The sequence below is a fragment of the Condylostylus longicornis genome, unplaced genomic scaffold (assembly GCF_029603195.1).
Source record: "Condylostylus longicornis isolate FDR11 unplaced genomic scaffold, ASM2960319v2 ptg000055l, whole genome shotgun sequence".
NCBI classification, from domain to species: domain Eukaryota; kingdom Metazoa; phylum Arthropoda; class Insecta; order Diptera; family Dolichopodidae; genus Condylostylus; species Condylostylus longicornis.
The window spans coordinates 13,482,161-13,502,944 of NW_026578024.1; positions in this window are offsets into that span (position 1 = coordinate 13,482,161).

The following is a 20,784-nucleotide window of genomic DNA, read 5'->3' on the forward strand; positions in this document are numbered from 1 at the left end:
ATTATTATATATCGGCAGAATCTGTGCATTCCCAGTGATCACAAAAAACACGTAGAATCGCTCTATCTCTTCTAGTTTAGCCAGAAAACGCGTTTAAAGTTTTGCAAAAGACTTTTTTAAATATCTCCAAAAATATTTTTGCTACAACCTATTATCATACATCGGCAGAATCTGTGCGTTCCCAGTGATCACAAAAAACACGTAGAATCGCTCTATCTCTTCTAGTTTAGCCAGAAAACGCGTTTAAAGTTTTGCAAAAGATTTTTTCAAATGTCTCCAAAAATATTTTTGCTACAACCTATTATTATATATCGGCAGAATCTGTGCATTCCCAGTGATCACAAAAAACACGTAGAATCGCTCTATCTCTTCTAGTTTAGCCAGAAAACGCGTTTAAAGTTTTGCAAAAGATTTTTTCAAATGTCTCCAAAAATACTTTTGCTACAACCTATTATTATATATCGGCAGAATCTGTGCATTCCCAGTGATCACAAAAAACACGTAGAATCGCTCTATCTCTTCTAGTTTAGCCAGAAAACGCGTTTAAAGTTTTGCAAAAGATTTTTTTAAATATCTCCAAAAATATTTTGCTACAACATATCATCATATATCGGCAGAATCTGTGCATTCCCAGTGATCACAAGAAACACGTAGAATCGCTCTATCTCTTTAGCCAGAAAACGCGTTTAAAGTTTTGCAAAAGACTTTTTTAAATATCTCCAAAAATATTTTTGCTACAACCTATTATCATACATCGGCAGAATCTGTGCATTCCCAGTGATCACAAAAAACACGTAGAATCTCTCTATCTCTTCTAGTTTAGCCAGAAAACGCGTTTAAAGTTTTGCAAAAGATTTTTTCAAATGTCTCCAAAAATATTTTTGCTACAACCTATTATTATATATCGGCAGAATCTGTGCATTCCCAGTGATCACAAAAAACACGTAGAATCGCTCTATCTCTTCTAGTTTAGCCAGAAAACGCGTTTAAAGTTTTGCAAAAGATTTTTTCAAATGTCTCCAAAAATATTTTTGCTACAACCTATTATTATATATCGGCAGAATCTGTGCATTCCCAGTGATCACAAAAAACACGTAGAATCGCTCTATCTCTTCTAGTTTAGCCAGAAAACGCGTTTAAAGTTTTGCAAAAGATTTTTTTAAATATCTCCAAAAATATTTTGCTACAACATATCATCATATATCGGCAGAATCTGTGCATTCCCAGTGATCACAAGAAACACGTAGAATCGCTCTATCTCTTCTAGTTTAGCCAGAAAACGCGTTTAAAGTTTTGCAAAAGACTTTTTTAAATATCTCCAAAAATATTTTTGCTACAACCTATTATCATATATCGGCAGAATCTGTGCATTCCCAGTGATCACAAAAAACACGTAGAATCGCTCTATCTCTTCTAGTTTAGCCAGAAAACGCGTTTAAAGTTTTGCAAAAGATTTTTTCAAATGTCTCCAAAAATATTTTTGCTACAACCTATTATTATATATCGGCAGAATCTGTGCATTCCCAGTGATCACAAGAAACACGTAGAATCGCTCTATCTCTTCTAGTTTAGCCAGAAAACGCGTTTAAAGTTTTGCAAAAGACTTTTTTAAATATCTCCAAAAATATTTTTGCTACAACCTATTATCATACATCGGCAGAATCTGTGCGTTCCCAGTGATCACAAAAAACACGTAGAATCGCTCTATCTCTTCTAGTTTAGCCAGAAAACGCGTTTAAAGTTTTGCAAAAGATTTTTTCAAATGTCTCCAAAAATATTTTTGCTACAACCTATTATTATATATCGGCAGAATCTGTGCATTCCCAGTGATCACAAAAAACACGTAGAATCGCTCTATCTCTTCTAGTTTAGCCAGAAAACGCGTTTAAAGTTTTGCAAAAGATTTTTTCAAATGTCTCCAAAAATATTTTTGCTACAACCTATTATTATATATCGGCAGAATCTGTGCATTCCCAGTGATCACAAAAAACACGTAGAATCGCTCTATCTCTTCTAGTTTAGCCAGAAAACGCGTTTAAAGTTTTGCAAAAGATTTTTTTAAATATCTCCAAAAATATTTTGCTACAACATATCATCATATATCGGCAGAATCTGTGCATTCCCAGTGATCACAAGAAATACGTAGAATCGCTCTATCTCTTCTAGTTTAGCCAGAAAACGCGTTTAAAGTTTTGCAAAAGACTTTTTTAAATATCTCCAAAAATATTTTTGCTACAACCTATTATCATACATCGGCAGAATCTGTGCATTCCCAGTGATCACAAAAAACACGTAGAATCGCTCTATCTCTTCTAGTTTAGCCAGAAAACGCGTTTAAAGTTTTGCAAAAGATTTTTTCAAATGTCTCCAAAAATATTTTTGCTACAACCTATTATTATATATCGGCAGAATCTGTGCATTCCCAGTGATCACAAAAAACACGTAGAATCGCTCTATCTCTTCTAGTTTAGCCAGAAAACGCGTTTAAAGTTTTGCAAAAGATTTTTTCAAATGTCTCCAAAAATATTTTTGCTACAACCTATTATTATATATCGGCAGAATCTGTGCATTCCCAGTGATCACAAAAAACACGTAGAATCGCTCTATCTCTTCTAGTTTAGCCAGAAAACGCGTTTAAAGTTTTGCAAAAGATTTTTTTAAATATCTCCAAAAATATTTTGCTACAACATATCATCATATATCGGCAGAATCTGTGAATTCCCAGTGATCACAAGAAACACGTAGAATCGCTCTATCTCTTCTAGTTTAGCCAGAAAACGCGTTTAAAGTTTTGCAAAAGACTTTTTTAAATATCTCCAAAAATATTTTTGCTACAACCTATTATCATATATCGGCAGAATCTGTGCATTCCCAGTGATCACAAAAAACACGTAGAATCGCTCTATCTCTTCTAGTTTAGCCAGAAAACGCGTTTAAAGTTTTGCAAAAGATTTTTTCAAATGTCTCCAAAAATATTTTTGCTACAACCTATTATTATATATCGGCAGAATCTGTGCATTCCCAGTGATCACAAAAAACACGTAGAATCGCTCTATCTCTTCTAGTTTAGCCAGAAAACGCGTTTAAAGTTTTGCAAAAGATTTTTTCAAATGTCTCCAAAAATATTTTTGCTACAACCTATTATTATATATCGGCAGAATCTGTGCATTCCCAGTGATCACAAAAAACACGTAGAATCGCTCTATCTCTTCTAGTTTAGCCAGAAAACGCGTTTAAAGTTTTGCAAAAGATTTTTTTAAATATCTCCAAAAATATTTTGCTACAACCTATTATTATATATCGGCAGAATCTGTGCATTCCCAGTGATCACAAGAAACACGTAGAATCGCTCTATCTCTTCTAGTTTAGCCAGAAAACGCGTTTAAAGTTTTGCAAAAGACTTTTTTAAATATCTCCAAAAATATTTTTGCTACAACCTATTATCATATATCGGCAGAATCTGTGCATTCACAGTGATCACAAAAAACACGTAGAATCGCTCTATCTCTTCTAGTTTAGCCAGAAAACGCGTTTAAAGTTTTGCAAAAGATTTTTTCAAATGTCTCCAAAAATATTTTTGCTACAACCTATTATTATATATCGACATAATCTGTGCATTCCCAGTGATCACAAAAAACACGTAGAATCGCTCTATCTCTTCTAGTTTAGCCAGAAAACGCGTTTAAAGTTTTGCAAAAGACTTTTTTAAATATCTCCAAAAATATTTTTGCTACAACCTATTATCATACATCGGCAGAATCTGTGCGTTCCCAGTGATCACAAAAAACACGTAGAATCGCTCTATCTCTTCTAGTTTAGCCAGAAAACGCGTTTAAAGTTTTGCAAAAGATTTTTTCAAATGTCTCCAAAAATATTTTTGCTACAACCTATTATTATATATCGACATAATCTGTGCATTCCCAGTGATCACAAAAAACACGTAGAATCGCTCTATCTCTTCTAGTTTAGCCAGAAAACGCGTTTAAAGTTTTGCAAAAGATTTTTTCAAATGTCTCCAAAAATATTTTTGCTACAACCTATTATTATATATCGGCAGAATCTGTGCATTCCCAGTGATCACAAAAAACACGTAGAATCGCTCTATCTCTTCTAGTTTAGCCAGAAAACGCGTTTAAAGTTTTGCAAAAGATTTTTTTAAATATCTCCAAAAATATTTTGCTACAACATATCATCATATATCGGCAGAATCTGTGCATTCCCAGTGATCACAAGAAACACGTAGAATCGCTCTATCTCTTCTAGTTTAGCCAGAAAACGCGTTTAAAGTTTTGCAAAAGACTTTTTTAAATATCTCCAAAAATATTTTTGCTACAACCTATTATCATATATCGGCAGAATCTGTGCATTCACAGTGATCACAAAAAACACGTAGAATCGCTCTATCTCTTCTAGTTTAGCCAGAAAACGCGTTTAAAGTTTTGCAAAAGATTTTTTCAAATGTCTCCAAAAATATTTTTGCTACAACCTATTATTATATATCGACATAATCTGTGCATTCCCAGTGATCACAAAAAACACGTAGAATCGCTCTATCTCTTCTAGTTTAGCCAGAAAACGCGTTTAAAGTTTTGCAAAAGACTTTTTTAAATATCTCCAAAAATATTTTTGCTACAACCTATTATCATACATCGGCAGAATCTGTGCGTTCCCAGTGATCACAAAAAACACGTAGAATCGCTCTATCTCTTCTAGTTTAGCCAGAAAACGCGTTTAAAGTTTTGCAAAAGATTTTTTCAAATGTCTCCAAAAATATTTTTGCTACAACCTATTATTATATATCGGCAGAATCTGTGCATTCCCAGTGATCACAAAAAACACGTAGAATCGCTCTATCTCTTCTAGTTTAGCCAGAAAACGCGTTTAAAGTTTTGCAAAAGATTTTTTCAAATGTCTCCAAAAATATTTTTGCTACAACCTATTATTATATATCGGCAGAATCTGTGCATTCCCAGTGATCACAAAAAACACGTAGAATCGCTCTATCTCTTCTAGTTTAGCCAGAAAACGCGTTTAAAGTTTTGCAAAAGATTTTTTTAAATATCTCCAAAAATATTTTGCTACAACATATCATCATATATCGGCAGAATCTGTGCATTCCCAGTGATCACAAGAAACACGTAGAATCGCTCTATCTCTTCTAGTTTAGCCAGAAAACGCGTTTAAAGTTTTGCAAAAGACTTTTTTAAATATCTCCAAAAATATTTTTGCTACAACCTATTATCATACATCGGCAGAATCTGTGCATTCCCAGTGATCACAAAAAACACGTAGAATCGCTCTATCTCTTCTAGTTTAGCCAGAAAACGCGTTTAAAGTTTTGCAAAAGATTTTTTCAAATGTCTCCAAAAATATTTTTGCTACAACCTATTATTATATATCGGCAGAATCTGTGCATTCCCAGTGATCACAAAAAACACGTAGAATCGCTCTATCTCTTCTAGTTTAGCCAGAAAACGCGTTTAAAGTTTTGCAAAAGATTTTTTCAAATGTCTCCAAAAATATTTTTGCTACAACCTATTATTATATATCGGCAGAATCTGTGCATTCCCAGTGATCACAAAAAACACGTAGAATCGCTCTATCTCTTCTAGTTTAGCCAGAAAACGCGTTTAAAGTTTTGCAAAAGATTTTTTTAAATATCTCCAAAAATATTTTGCTACAACATATCATCATATATCGGCAGAATCTGTGCATTCCCAGTGATCACAAGAAACACGTAGAATCGCTCTATCTCTTCTAGTTTAGCCAGAAAACGCGTTTAAAGTTTTGCAAAAGACTTTTTTAAATATCTCCAAAAATATTTTTGCTACAACCTATTATCATATATCGGCAGAATCTGTGCATTCCCAGTGATCACAAAAAACACGTAGAATCGCTCTATCTCTTCTAGTTTAGCCAGAAAACGCGTTTAAAGTTTTGCAAAAGATTTTTTCAAATGTCTCCAAAAATATTTTTGCTACAACCTATTATTATATATCGGCAGAATCTGTGCATTCCCAGTGATCACAAAAAACACGTAGAATCGCTCTATCTCTTCTAGTTTAGCCAGAAAACGCGTTTAAAGTTTTGCAAAAGATTTTTTCAAATGTCTCCAAAAATATTTTTGTTACAACCTATTATTATATATCGGCAGAATCTGTGCATTCCCAGTGATCACAAAAAACACGTAGAATCGCTCTATCTCTTCTAGTTTAGCCAGAAAACGCGTTTAAAGTTTTGCAAAAGATTTTTTTAAATATCTCCAAAAATATTTTTGCTACAACATATCATCATATATCGGCAGAATCTGTGCATTCCCAGTGATCACAAGAAACACGTAGAATCGCTCTATCTCTTCTAGTTTAGCCAGAAAACGCGTTTAAAGTTTTGCAAAAGACTTTTTTAAATATCTCCAAAAATATTTTTGCTACAACCTATTATCATATATCGGCAGAATCTGTGCATTCCCAGTGATCACAAAAAACACGTAGAATCGCTGTATCTCTTCTAGTTTAGCCAGAAAACGCGTTTAAAGTTTTGCAAAATACTTTTTTAAATATCTCCAAAAATATTTTTGCTACAACCTATTATCATATATCGGCAGAATCTGTGCATTCCCAGTGATCACAAAAAACACGTAGAATCGCTCTATCTCTTCTAGTTTAGCCAGAAAACGCGTTTAAAGTTTTGCAAAAGATTTTTTCAAATGTCTCCAAAAATATTTTTGCTACAACCTATTATTATATATCGGCAGAATCTGTGCATTCCCAGTGATCACAAAAAACACGTAGAATCGCTCTATCTCTTCTAGTTTAGCCAGAAAACGCGTTTAAAGTTTTGCAAAAGACTTTTTTAAATATCTCCAAAAATATTTTTGCTACAACATATCATCATATATCGGCAGAATCTGTGCATTCCCAGTGATCACAAAAAACACGTAGAATCGCTCTATCTCTTCTAGTTTAGCCAGAAAACGCGTTTAAAGTTTTGCAAAAGATTTTTTTAAATATCTCCAAAAATATTTTTGCTACAACCTATTATTATATATCGGCAGAATCTGTGCATTCCCAGTGATCACAAAAAACACGTAGAATCGCTCTATCTCTTCTAGTTTAGCCAGAAAACGCGTTTAAAGTTTTGCAAAAGATTTTTTCAAATGTCTCCAAAAATATTTTTGCTACAACATATCATCATATATCGGCAGAATCTGTGCGTTCCCAGTGATCACAAAAAACACGTAGAATCGCTCTATCTCTTCTAGTTTAGCCAGAAAACGCGTTTAAAGTTTTGCAAAAGATTTTTTCAAATGTCTCCAAAAATATTTTTGCTACAACCTATTATTAGAATCGCTCTATCTCTTCTAGTTTAGCCAGAAAACGCGTTTAAAGTTTTGCAAAAGATTTTTTTAAATATCTCCAAAAATATTTTTGCTACAACCTATTATTATATATCGGCAGAATCTGTGCATTCCCAGTGATCACAAAAAACACGTAGAATCGCTCTATCTCTTCTAGTTTAGCCAGAAAACGCGTTTAAAGTTTTGCAAAAGACTTTTTTAAATATCTCCAAAAATATTTTTGCTACAACATATCATCATATATCGGCAGAATCTGTGCATTCCCAGTGATCACAAAAAACACAACCTATTATTATATATCGGCAGAATCTGTGCATTCCCAGTGATCACAAAAAACACGTAGAATCGCTCTATCTCCTCTAGTTTAGCCAGAAAACGCGTTTAAAGTTTTGCAAAATACTTTTTTAAATATCTCCAAAAATATTTTTGCTACAATATATCATCATATATCGGCAGAATCTGTGCATTCCCAGTGATCACAAAAAACACGTAGAATCGCTCTATCTCTTCTAGTTTAGCCAGAAAACGCGTTTAAAGTTTTGCAAAAGATTTTTTCAAATGTCTCCAAAAATATTTTTGCTACAACCTATTATTATATATCGGCAGAATCTGTGCATTCCCAGTGATCACAAAAAACACGTAGAATCGCTCTATCTCTTCTAGTTTAGCCAGAAAACGCGTTTAAAGTTTTGCAAAAGATTTTTTCAAATGTCTCCAAAAATATTTTTGCTACAACCTATTATTATATATCGGCAGAATCTGTGCATTCCCAGTGATCACAAAAAACACGTAGAATCGCTCTATCTCTTCTAGTTTAGCCAGAAAACGCGTTTAAAGTTTTGCAAAAGATTTTTTCAAATGTCTCCAAAAATATTTTTGCTGCAACCTATTATTATATATCGGCAGAATCTGTGCATTCCCAGTGATCACAAAAAACACGTAGAATCGCTCTATCTCCTCTAGTTTAGCCAGAAAACGCGTTTAAAGTTTTGCAAAATACTTTTTTAAATATCTCCAAAAATATTTTTGCTACAATATATCATCATATATCGGCAGAATCTGTGCATTCCCAGTGATCACAAAAAACACGTAGAATCGCTCTATCTCTTCTAGTTTAGCCAGAAAACGCGTTTAAAGTTTTGCAAAAGACTTTTTTAAATATCTCCAAAAATATTTTTGCTACAACATATCATCATATATCGGCAGAATCTGTGCATTCCCAGTGATCACAAAAAACACGTAGAATCGCTCTATCTCTTCTAGTTTAGCCAGAAAACGCGTTTAAAGTTTTGCAAAAGATTTTTTCAAATGTCTCCAAAAATATTTTTGCTACAACCTATTATTATATATCGGCAGAATCTGTGCATTCCCAGTGATCACAAAAAACACGTAGAATCGCTCTATCTCTTCTAGTTTAGCCAGAAAACGCGTTTAAAGTTTTGCAAAAGATTTTTTCAAATATCTCCAAAAATATTTTGCTACAACATATCATCATATATCGGCAGAATCTGTGCATTCCCAGTGATCACAAGAAACACGTAGAATCGCTCTATCTCTTCTAGTTTAGCCAGAAAACGCGTTTAAAGTTTTGCAAAAGACTTTTTTAAATATCTCCAAAAATATTTTTGCTACAACCTATTATCATACATCGGCAGAATCTGTGCATTCCCAGTGATCACAAAAAACACGTAGAATCGCTCTATCTCTTCTAGTTTAGCCAGAAAACGCGTTTAAAGTTTTGCAAAAGATTTTTTCAAATGTCTCCAAAAATATTTTTGCTACAACCTATTATTATATATCGGCAGAATCTGTGCATTCCCAGTGATCACAAAAAACACGTAGAATCGCTCTATCTCTTCTAGTTTAGCCAGAAAACGCGTTTAAAGTTTTGCAAAAGATTTTTTCAAATGTCTCCAAAAATATTTTTGCTACAACCTATTATTATATATCGGCAGAATCTGTGCATTCCCAGTGATCACAAAAAACACGTACAATCGCTCTATCTCTTCTAGTTTAGCCAGAAAACGCGTTTAAAGTTTTGCAAAAGATTTTTTCAAATGTCTCCAAAAATATTTTTGCTACAACCTATTATTATATATCGGCAGAATCTGTGCATTCCCAGTGATCACAAAAAACACGTAGAATCGCTCTATCTCTTCTAGTTTAGCCAGAAAACGCGTTTAAAGTTTTGCAAAAGATTTTTTCAAATGTCTCCAAAAATATTTTTGCTACAACCTATTATTATATATCGGCAGAATCTGTGCATTCCCAGTGATCACAAAAAACACGTAGAATCGCTCTATCTCTTCTAGTTTAGCCAGAAAACGCGTTTAAAGTTTTGCAAAAGACTTTTTTAAATATCTCCAAAAATATTTTTGCTACAACATATCATCATATATCGGCAGAATCTGTGCATTCCCAGTGATCACAAAAAACACGTAGAATCGCTCTATCTCTTCTAGTTTAGCCAGAAAACGCGTTTAAAGTTTTGCAAAAGATTTTTTCAAATGTCTCCAAAAATATTTTTGCTACAACCTATTATTATATATCGGCAGAATCTGTGCATTCCCAGTGATCACAAAAAACACGTAGAATCGCTCTATCTCCTCTAGTTTAGCCAGAAAACGCGTTTAAAGTTTTGCAAAATACTTTTTTAAATATCTCCAAAAATATTTTTGCTACAATATATCATCATATATCGGCAGAATCTGTGCATTCCCAGTGATCACAAAAAACACGTAGAATCGCTCTATCTCTTCTAGTTTAGCCAGAAAACGCGTTTAAAGTTTTGCAAAAGACTTTTTTAAATATCTCCAAAAATATTTTTGCTACAACATATCATCATATATCGGCAGAATCTGTGCATTCCCAGTGATCACAAAAAACACGTAGAATCGCTCTATCTCTTCTAGTTTAGCCAGAAAACGCGTTTAAAGTTTTGCAAAAGATTTTTTTCAAATGTCTCCAAAAATATTTTTGCTACAACCTATTATTATATATCGGCAGAATCTGTGCATTCCCAGTGATCACAAAAAACACGTAGAATCGCTCTATCTCTTCTAGTTTAGCCAGAAAACGCGTTTAAAGTTTTGCAAAAGATTTTTTTAAATATCTCCAAAAATATTTTTGCTACAACCTATTATTATATATCGGCAGAATCTGTGCATTCCCAGTGATCACAAAAAACACGTAGAATCGCTCTATCTCTTCTAGTTTAGCCAGAAAACGCGTTTAAAGTTTTGCAAAAGACTTTTTTAAATATCTCCAAAAATATTGTTGCTACAACCTATTATTATATATCGGCAGAATCTGTGCATTCCCAGTGATCACAAAAAACACGTAGAATCGCTCTATCTCTTCTAGTTTAGCCAGAAAACGCGTTTAAAGTTTTGCAAAAGATTTTTTTAAATATCTCCAAAAATATTTTTGCTACAACCTATTATTATATATCGGCAGAATCTGTGCATTCCCAGTGATCACAAAAAACACGTAGAATCGCTCTATCTCTTCTAGTTTAGCCAGAAAACGCGTTTAAAGTTTTGCAAAAGATTTTTTTAAATATCTCCAAAAATATTTTTGCTACAACCTATTATTATATATCGGCAGAATCTGTGCATTCCCAGTGATCACAAAAAACACGTAGAATCGCTCTATCTCCTCTAGTTTAGCCAGAAAACGCGTTTAAAGTTTTGCAACAGATTTTTTCAAATGTCTCCAAAAATATTTTTGCTACAACCTATTATTATATATCGGCAGAATCTGTGCATTCCCAGTGATCACAAAAAACACGTAGAATCGCTCTATCTCTTCTAGTTTAGCCAGAAAACGCGTTTAAAGTTTTGCAAAAGACTTTTTTCAATATCTCCAATAATATTTTTGCTACAACATATCATCATATATCGGCAGAATCTGTGCATTCCCAGTGATCACAAAAAACACGTAGAATCGCTCTATCTCTTCTAGTTTAGCCAGAAAACGCGTTTAAAGTTTTGCAAAAGATTTTTTCAAATGTCTCCAAAAATATTTTTGCTACAACCTATTATTATATATCGGCAGAATCTGTGCATTCCCAGTGATCACAAAAAACACGTAGAATCGCTCTATCTCTTCTAGTTTAGCCAGAAAACGCGTTTAAAGTTTTGCAAAAGATTTTTTTAAATATCTCCAAAAATATTTTTGCTACAACCTATTATTATATATCGGCAGAATCTGTGCATTCCCAGTGATCACAAAAAACACGTAGAATCGCTCTATCTCTTCTAGTTTAGCCAGAAAACGCGTTTAAAGTTTTGCAAAATACTTTTTTAAATATCTCCAAAAATATTTTTGCTACAATATATCATCATATATCGGCAGAATCTGTGCATTCCCAGTGATCACAAAAAACACGTAGAATCGCTCTATCTCTTCTAGTTTAGCCAGAAAACGCGTTTAAAGTTTTGCAAAAGATTTTTTCAAATGTCTCCAAAAATATTTTTGCTACAACCTATTATTATATATCGGCAGAATCTGTGCATTCCCAGTGATCACAAAAAACACGTAGAATCGCTCTATCTCTTCTAGTTTAGCCAGAAAACGCGTTTAAAGTTTTGCAAAAGATTTTTTCAAATGTCTCCAAAAATATTTTTTCTACAACCTATTATTATATATCGGCAGAATCTGTGCATTCCCAGTGATCACAAAAAACACGTAGAATCGCTCTATCTCCTCTAGTTTAGCCAGAAAACGCGTTTAAAGTTTTGCAAAAGACTTTTTTAAGTATCTCCAAAAATATTTTTGCTACAACCTATTATCATATATCGGCAGAATCTGTGCATTCCCAGTGATCACAAAAAACACGTAGAATCGCTCTATCTCTTCTAGTTTAGCCAGAAAACGCGTTTAAAGTTTTGCAAAAGATTTTTTCAAATGTCTCCAAAAATATTTTTCCTACAACCTATTATTATATATCGGCAGAATCTGTGCATTCCCAGTGATCACAAGAAACACGTAGAATCGCTCTATCTCTTCTAGTTTAGCCAGAAAACGCGTTTAAAGTTTTGCAAAAGATTTTTTTAAATATCTCCAAAAATATTTTTGCTACAACCTATTATTATATATCGGCAGAATCTGTGCATTCCCAGTGATCACAAAAAACACGTAGAATCGCTCTATCTCTTCTAGTTTAGCCAGAAAACGCGTTTAAAGTTTTGCAAAAGACTTTTTTAAATATCTCCAAAAATATTTTTGCTACAACATATCATCATATATCGGCAGAATCTGTGCATTCCCAGTGATCCCAAAAAACACGTAGAATCGCTCTATCTCCTCTAGTTTAGCCAGAAAACGCGTTTAAAGTTTTGCAAAAGATTTTTTCAAATGTCTCCAAAAATATTTTTGCTACAACCTATTATTATATATCGGCAGAATCTGTGCATTCCCAGTGATCACAAAAAACACGTAGAATCGCTCTATCTCTTCTAGTTTAGCCAGAAAACGCGTTTAAAGTTTTGCAAAAGACTTTTTTAAATATCTCCAATAATATTTTTGCTACAACATATCATCATATATCGGCAGAATCTGTGCATTCCCAGTGATCACAAAAAACACGTAGAATCGCTCTATCTCTTCTAGTTTAGCCAGAAAACGCGTTTAAAGTTTTGCAAAAGATTTTTTCAAATGTCTCCAAACATATTTTTGCTACAACCTATTATGATATATCGGCAGAATCTGTGCATTCCCAGTGATCACAAAAAACACGTAGAATCGCTCTATCTCTTCTAGTTTAGCCAGAAAACGCGTTTAAAGTTTTGCAAAAGATTTTTTTAAAGATCTCCAAAAATATTTTTGCTACAACCTATTATTATATATCGGCAGAATCTGTGCATTCCCAGTGATCACAAAAAACACGTTGAATCGCTCTATCTCCTCTAGTTTAGCCAGAAAACGCGTTTAAAGTTTTGCAAAAGACTTTTTTAAATATCTCCAAAAATATTTTTGCTACAACATATCATCATATATCGGCAGAATCTGTGCATTCCCAGTGATCACAAAAAACAAGTAGAATCGCTCTATCTCTTCTAGTTTAGCCAGAAAACGCGTTTAAAGTTTTGCAAAAGATTTTTTCAAATGTCTCCAAAAATATTTTTGCTACAACCTATTATTATATATCGGCAGAATCTGTGCATTCCCAGTGATCACAAAAAACACGTAGAATCGCTCTATCTCTTCTAGTTTAGCCAGAAAACGCGTTTAAAGTTTTGCAAAAGATTTTTTCAAATGTCTCCAAAAATATTTTTTCTACAACCTATTATTATATATCGGCAGAATCTGTGCATTCCCAGTGATCACAAAAAACACGTAGAATCGCTCTATCTCCTCTAGTTTAGCCAGAAAACGCGTTTAAAGTTTTGCAAAAGACTTTTTTAAATATCTCCAAAAATATTTTTGCTACAACCTATTATCATATATCGGCAGAATCTGTGCATTCCCAGTGATCACAAAAAACACGTAGAATCGCTCTATCTCTTCTAGTTTAGCCAGAAAACGCGTTTAAAGTTTTGCAAAAGATTTTTTCAAATGTCTCCAAAAATATTTTTGCTACAACCTATTATTATATATCGGCAGAATCTGTGCATTCCCAGTGATCACAAAAAACACGTAGAATCGCTCTATCTCCTCTAGTTTAGCCAGAAAACGCGTTTAAAGTTTTGCAAAAGATTTTTTTAAATATCTCCAAAAATATTTTTGCTACAACCTATTATTATATATCGGCAGAATCTGTGCATTCCCAGTGATCACAAGAAACACGTAGAATCGCTCTATCTCTTCTAGTTTAGCCAGAAAACGCGTTTAAAGTTTTGCAAAAGATTTTTTTAAATATCTCCAAAAATATTTTTTCTACAACCTATTATTATATATCGGCAGAATCTGTGCATTCCCAGTGATCACAAAAAACACGTAGAATCGCTCTATCTCCTCTAGTTTAGCCAGAAAACGCGTTTAAAGTTTTGCAAAAGACTTTTTTAAATATCTCCAAAAATATTTTTGCTACAACCTATTATCATATATCGGCAGAATCTGTGCATTCCCAGTGATCACAAAAAACACGTAGAATCGCTCTATCTCTTCTAGTTTAGCCAGAAAACGCGTTTAAAGTTTTGCAAAAGATTTTTTCAAATGTCTCCAAAAATATTTTTGCTACAACCTATTATTATATATCGGCAGAATCTGTGCATTCCCAGTGATCACAAAAAACACGTAGAATCGCTCTATCTCTTCTAGTTTAGCCAGAAAACGCGTTTAAAGTTTTGCAAAAGATTTTTTTAAATATCTCCAAAAATATTTTTGCTACAACATATTATCATATATCGGCAGAATCTGTGCATTCCCAGTGATCACAAGAAACACGTAGAATCGCTCTATCTCTTCTAGTTTAGCCAGAAAATGCGTTTAAAGTTTTGCAAAAGATTTTTTTAAATATCTCCAAAAATATTTTTGCTACAACATATCGTCATATATCGGCAGAATCTGTGCGTTCCCAGTGATCACAAAAAACACGTAGAATCGCTCTATCTCTTCTAGTTTAGCCAGAAAATGCGTTTAAAGTTTTGCAAAAGACTTTTTTAAATATCTCCAAAAATATTTTTGCTACAACATATTATTTTATATCTGCAGAATCTGTGCATTCCCAGTGATCACAAAAAACACGTAGAATCGCTCTATCTCTTCTAGTTTAGCCAGAAAACGCGTTTAAAGTTTTGCAAAAGATTTTTTCAAATGTCTCCAAAAATATTTTTGCTACAACCTATTATTATATATCGGCAGAATCTGTGCATTCCCAGTGATCACAAAAAACACGTAGAATCGCTCTATCTCTTCTAGTTTAGCCAGAAAACGCGTTTAAAGTTTTGCAAAAGACTTTTTTAAATATTTCCAAAAATATTTTTGCTACAACCTATTATTATATATCGGCAGAATCTGTGCATTCCCAGTGATCACAAAAAACACGTAGAATCGCTCTATCTCTTCTAGTTTAGCCAGAAAACGCGTTTAAAGTTTTGCAAAAGACTTTTTTAAATATTTCCAAAAATATTTTATGCTACAACATATCATCATATATCGGCAGAATCTGTGCATTCCCAGTGATCACAAAAAACACGTAGAATCGCTCTATCTCTTCTAGTTTAGCCAGAAAACGCGTTTAAAGTTTTGCAAAAGATTTTTTTAAATATCTCCAAAAATATTTTTGCTACAACCTATTATTATATATCGGCAGAATCTGTGCATTCCCAGTGATCACAAAAAAACACGTAGAATCGCTCTATCTCTTCTAGTTTAGCCAGAAAACGCGTTTAAAGTTTTGCAAAAGATTTTTTCAAATGTCTCCAAAAATATTTTTTCTACAACCTATTATTATATATCGGCAGAATCTGTGCATTCCCAGTGATCACAAAAAACACGTAGAATCGCTCTATCTCTTCTAGTTTAGCCAGAAAACGCGTTTAAAGTTTTGCAAAAGACTTTTTTAAATATCTCCAAAAATATTTTTGCTACAACCTATTATCATATATCGGCAGAATCTGTGCATTCCCAGTGATCACAAAAAACACGTAGAATCGCTCTATCTCTTCTAGTTTAGCCAGAAAACGCGTTTAAAGTTTTGCAAAAGATTTTTTCAAATGTCTCCAAAAATATTTTTGCTACAACCTATTATTATATATCGGCAGAATCTGTGCATTCCCAGTGATCACAAAAAACACGTAGAATCGCTCTATCTCTTCTAGTTTAGCCAGAAAACGCGTTTAAAGTTTTGCAAAAGATTTTTTTAAATATCTCCAAAAATATTTTTGCTACAACATATTATCATATATCGGCAGAATCTGTGCATTCCCAGTGATCACAAGAAACACGTAGAATCGCTCTATCTCTTCTAGTTTAGCCAGAAAATGCGTTTAAAGTTTTGCAAAAGATTTTTTTAAATATCTCCAAAAATATTTTTGCTACAACATATCGTCATATATCGGCAGAATCTGTGCGTTCCCAGTGATCACAAAAAACACATAGAATCGCTCTATCTATTCTATTTTAGCCAGAAAACGCGTTTAAAATTTAGCAAAAGACTTTTTTAAATATCTCCAGAAATATTTTTGCTACAACATATTATCATATATTGGCAGAATCTGTGCATTCCCAGTGATCACAAAAAACACGTAGAATCGCTCTATCTCTTCTAGTTTAGCCAAAAAACGTGTTTAAAGTTTTGCAAAAGACTTTTTTAAATATCTCCAAAAATATTTTTGCTACAACCTATTATCATATATCGGCAGAATCTGTGCATTCCCAGTGATCACAAAAAACACGTAGAATCGCTCTATCTCTTCTAGTTTAGCCAGAAAACGCGTTTAAAGTTTTGCAAAAGATTTTTTCAAATGTCTCCAAAAATATTTTTGCTACAACCTACTATTATATATCGGCAGAATCTGTGCATTCCCAGTGATCACAAAAAACACGTAGAATCGCTCTATCTCTTCTAGTTTAGCCAGAAAACGCGTTTAAAGTTTTGCAAAAGATTTTTTTGAATATCTCCAAAAATATTTTTGCTACAACCTATTATTATATATCGGCAGAATCTGTGCATTCCCAGTGATCACAAAAAACACGTTGAATCGCTCTATCTCCTCTAATTTAGCCAGAAAACGCGTTTAAAGTTTTGCGAAAGACTTTTTTAAATATCTCCAAAAATATTTTTGCTACAACCTACTATTATATATCGGCAGAATCTGTGCATTCCCAGTGATCACAAAAAACACGTAGAATCGCTCTATCTCTTCTAGTTTAGCCAGAAAAACGCGTTTAAAGTTTTGCAAAAGATTTTTTCAAATGTCTCCAAAAATATTTTTGCTACAACCTACTATTATATATCGGCAGAATCTGTGCATTCCCAGTGATCACAAAAAACACGTAGAATCGCTCTATCTCTTCTAGTTTAGCCAGAAAACGCGTTTAAAGTTTTGCAAAAGATTTTTTTGAATATCTCCAAAAATATTTTTGCTACAACCTATTATTATATATCGGCAGAATCTGTGCATTCCCAGTGATCACAAAAAACACGTTGAATCGCTCTATCTCCTCTAATTTAGCCAGAAAACGCGTTTAAAGTTTTGCAAAAGACTTTTTTAAATATCTCCAAAAATATTTTTGCTACAACATATTATCATATATCGGCAGAATCTGTGCATTCCCAGTGATCACAAAAAACACGTTGAATCGCTCTATCTCCTCTAATTTAGCCAGAAAACGCGTTTAAAGTTTTGCAAAAGACTTTTTTAAATATCTCCAAAAATATTTTTGCTACAACATATCATCATATATCGGCAGAATCTGTGCATTCCCAGTGATCACAAAAAACACGTAGAATCGCTCTATCTCTTCTAGTTTAGCCAGAAAACGCGTTTAAAGTTTTGCAAAAGATTTTTTCAAATGTCTCCAAAAATATTTTTGCTACAACCTATTATTATATATCGGCAGAATTTGTGCATTCCCAGTGATCACAAAAAACACGTAGAATCGCTCTATCTCTTCTAGTTTAGCCAGAAAACGCGTTTAAAGTTTTGCAAAAGATTTTTTCAAATGTCTCCAAAAATATTTTTTCTACAACCTATTATTATATATCGGCAGAATCTGTGCATTCCCAGTGATCACAAAAAACACGTAGAATCGCTCTATCTCTTCTAGGTTAGCCAGAAAACGCGTTTAAAGTTTTGCAAAAGACTTTTTTAAATATCTCCAAAAATATTTTTGCTACAACCTATTATCATATATCGGCAGAATCTGTGCATTCCCAGTGATCACAAAAAACACGTAGAATCGCTCTATCTCTTCTAGTTTAGCCAGAAAACGCGTTTAAAGTTTTGCAAAAGATTTTTTCAAATGTCTCCAAAAATATTTTTGCTACAACCTATTATTATATATCGGCAGAATCTGTGCATTCCCAGTGATCACAAAAAACACGTAGAATCGCTCTATCTCTTCTAGTTTAGCCAGAAAACGCGTTTAAAGTTTTGCAAAAGATTTTTTTAAATATCTCCAAAAATATTTTTGCTACAACCTATTATTATATATCGGCAGAATCTGTGCATTCCCAGTGATCACAAAAAACACGTTGAATCGCTCTATCTCCTCTAGTTTAGCCAGAAAACGCGTTTAAAGTTTTGCAAAAGACTTTTTTAAATATCTCCAAAAATATTTTTGCTACAACATATCATCATATATCGGCAGAATCTGTGCATTCCCAGTGATCACAAAAAACACGTAGAATCGCTCTATCTCTTCTAGTTTAGCCAGAAAACGCGTTTAAAGTTTTGCAAAAGATTTTTTCAAATGTCTCCAAAAATATTTTTGCTACAACCTATTATTATATATCGGCAGAATCTGTGCATTCGCAGTGATCACAAAAAACACGTAGAATCGCTCTATCTCTTCTAGTTTAGCCAGAAAACGCGTTTAAAGTTTTGCAAAAGATTTTTTTAAATATCTCCAAAAATATTTTTGCTACAACCTATTATTATATATCGGCAGAATCTGTGCATTCCCAGTGATCACAAAAAACTCGTTGAATCGCTCTATCTCCTCTAGTTTAGCCAGAAAACGCGTTTAAAGTTTTGCAAAAGACTTTTTTAAATATCTCCAAAAATATTTTTGCTACAACATATCATCATATATCGGCAGAATCTGTGCATTCCCAGTGATCACAAAAAACACGTAGAATCGCTCTATCTCTTCTAGTTTAGCCAGAAAACGCGTTTAAAGTTTTGCAAAAGATTTTTTCAAATGTCTCCAAAAATATTTTTGCTACAACCTATTATTATATATCGGCAGAATCTGTGCATTCCCAGTGATCACAAAAAACACGTAGAATCGCTCTATCTCTTCTAGTTTAGCCAGAAAACGCGTTTAAAGTTTTGCAAAAGATTTTTTCAAATGTCTCCAAAAATATTTTTTCTACAACCTATTATTATATATCGGCAGAATCTGTGCATTCCCAGTGATCACAAGAAACACGTAGAATCGCTCTATCTCTTCTAGTTTAGCCAGAAAATGCGTTTAAAGTTTTGCAAAAGATTTTTTTAAATATCTCCAAAAATATTTTTGCTACAACATATCGTCATATATCGGCAGAATCTGTGCGTTCCCAGTGATCACAAAAAACACGTAGAATCGCTCTATCTCTTCTAGTTTAGCCAGAAAATGCGTTTAAAGTTTTGCAAAAGACTTTTTTAAATATCTCCAAAAATATTTTTGCTACAACATATTATTTTATATCTGCAGAATCTGTGCATTCCCAGTGATCACAAAAAACACGTAGAATCGCTCTATCTCTTCTAGTTTAGCCAGAAAACGCGTTTAAAGTTTTGCAAAAGATTTTTTCAAATGTCTCCAAAAATATTTTTGCTACAACCTATTATTATATATCGGCAGAATCTGTGCATTCCCAGTGATCACAAAAAACACGTAGAATCGCTCTATCTCTTCTAGTTTAGCCAGAAAACGCGTTTAAAGTTTTGCAAAAGACTTTTTTAAATATCTCCAAAAATATTTTTGCTACAACATATCATCATATATCGGCAGAATCTGTGCATTCCCAGTGATCACAAAAAACACGTAGAATCGCTCTATCTCTTCTAGTTTAGCCAGAAAACGCGTTTAAAGTTTTGCAAAAGATTTTTTCAAATGTCTCCAAAAATATTTTTGCTACAACCTACTATTATATATCGGCAGAATCTGTGCATTCCCAGTGATCACAAAAAACACGTAGAATCGCTCTATCTCTTCTAGTTTAGCCAGAAAACGCGTTTAAAGTTTTGCAAAAGATTTTTTCAAATGTCTCCAAAAATATTTTTGCTACAACCTATTATTATATATCGGCAGAATCTGTGCATTCCCAGTGATCACAAAAAACACGTTGAATCGCTCTATCTCTTCTAGTTTAGCCAAAAAACGTGTTTAAAGTTTTGCAAAAGACTTTTTTAAATATCTCCAAAAATATTTTTGCTACAACATATCATCATATATCGGCAGAATCTGTGCATTCCCAGTGATCACAAAAAACACGTAGAATCGCTCTATCTCTTCTAGTTTAGCCAGAAAACGCGTTTAAAGTTTTGCAAAAGATTTTTTCAAATGTCTCGAAAAATATTTTTGCTACAACCTATTATTATATATCGGCAGAATCTGTGCATTCCCAGTGATCACAAAAAACACGTAGAATCGCTCTATCTCTTCTAGTTTAGCCAGAAAACGCGTTTAAAGTTTTGCAAAAGATTTTTTCAAATGTCTCCAAAAATATTTTTTCTACAACCTATTATTATATATCGGCAGAATCTGTGCATTCCCAGTGATCACAAAAAACACGTAGAATCGCTCTATCTCTTCTAGTTTAGCCAGAA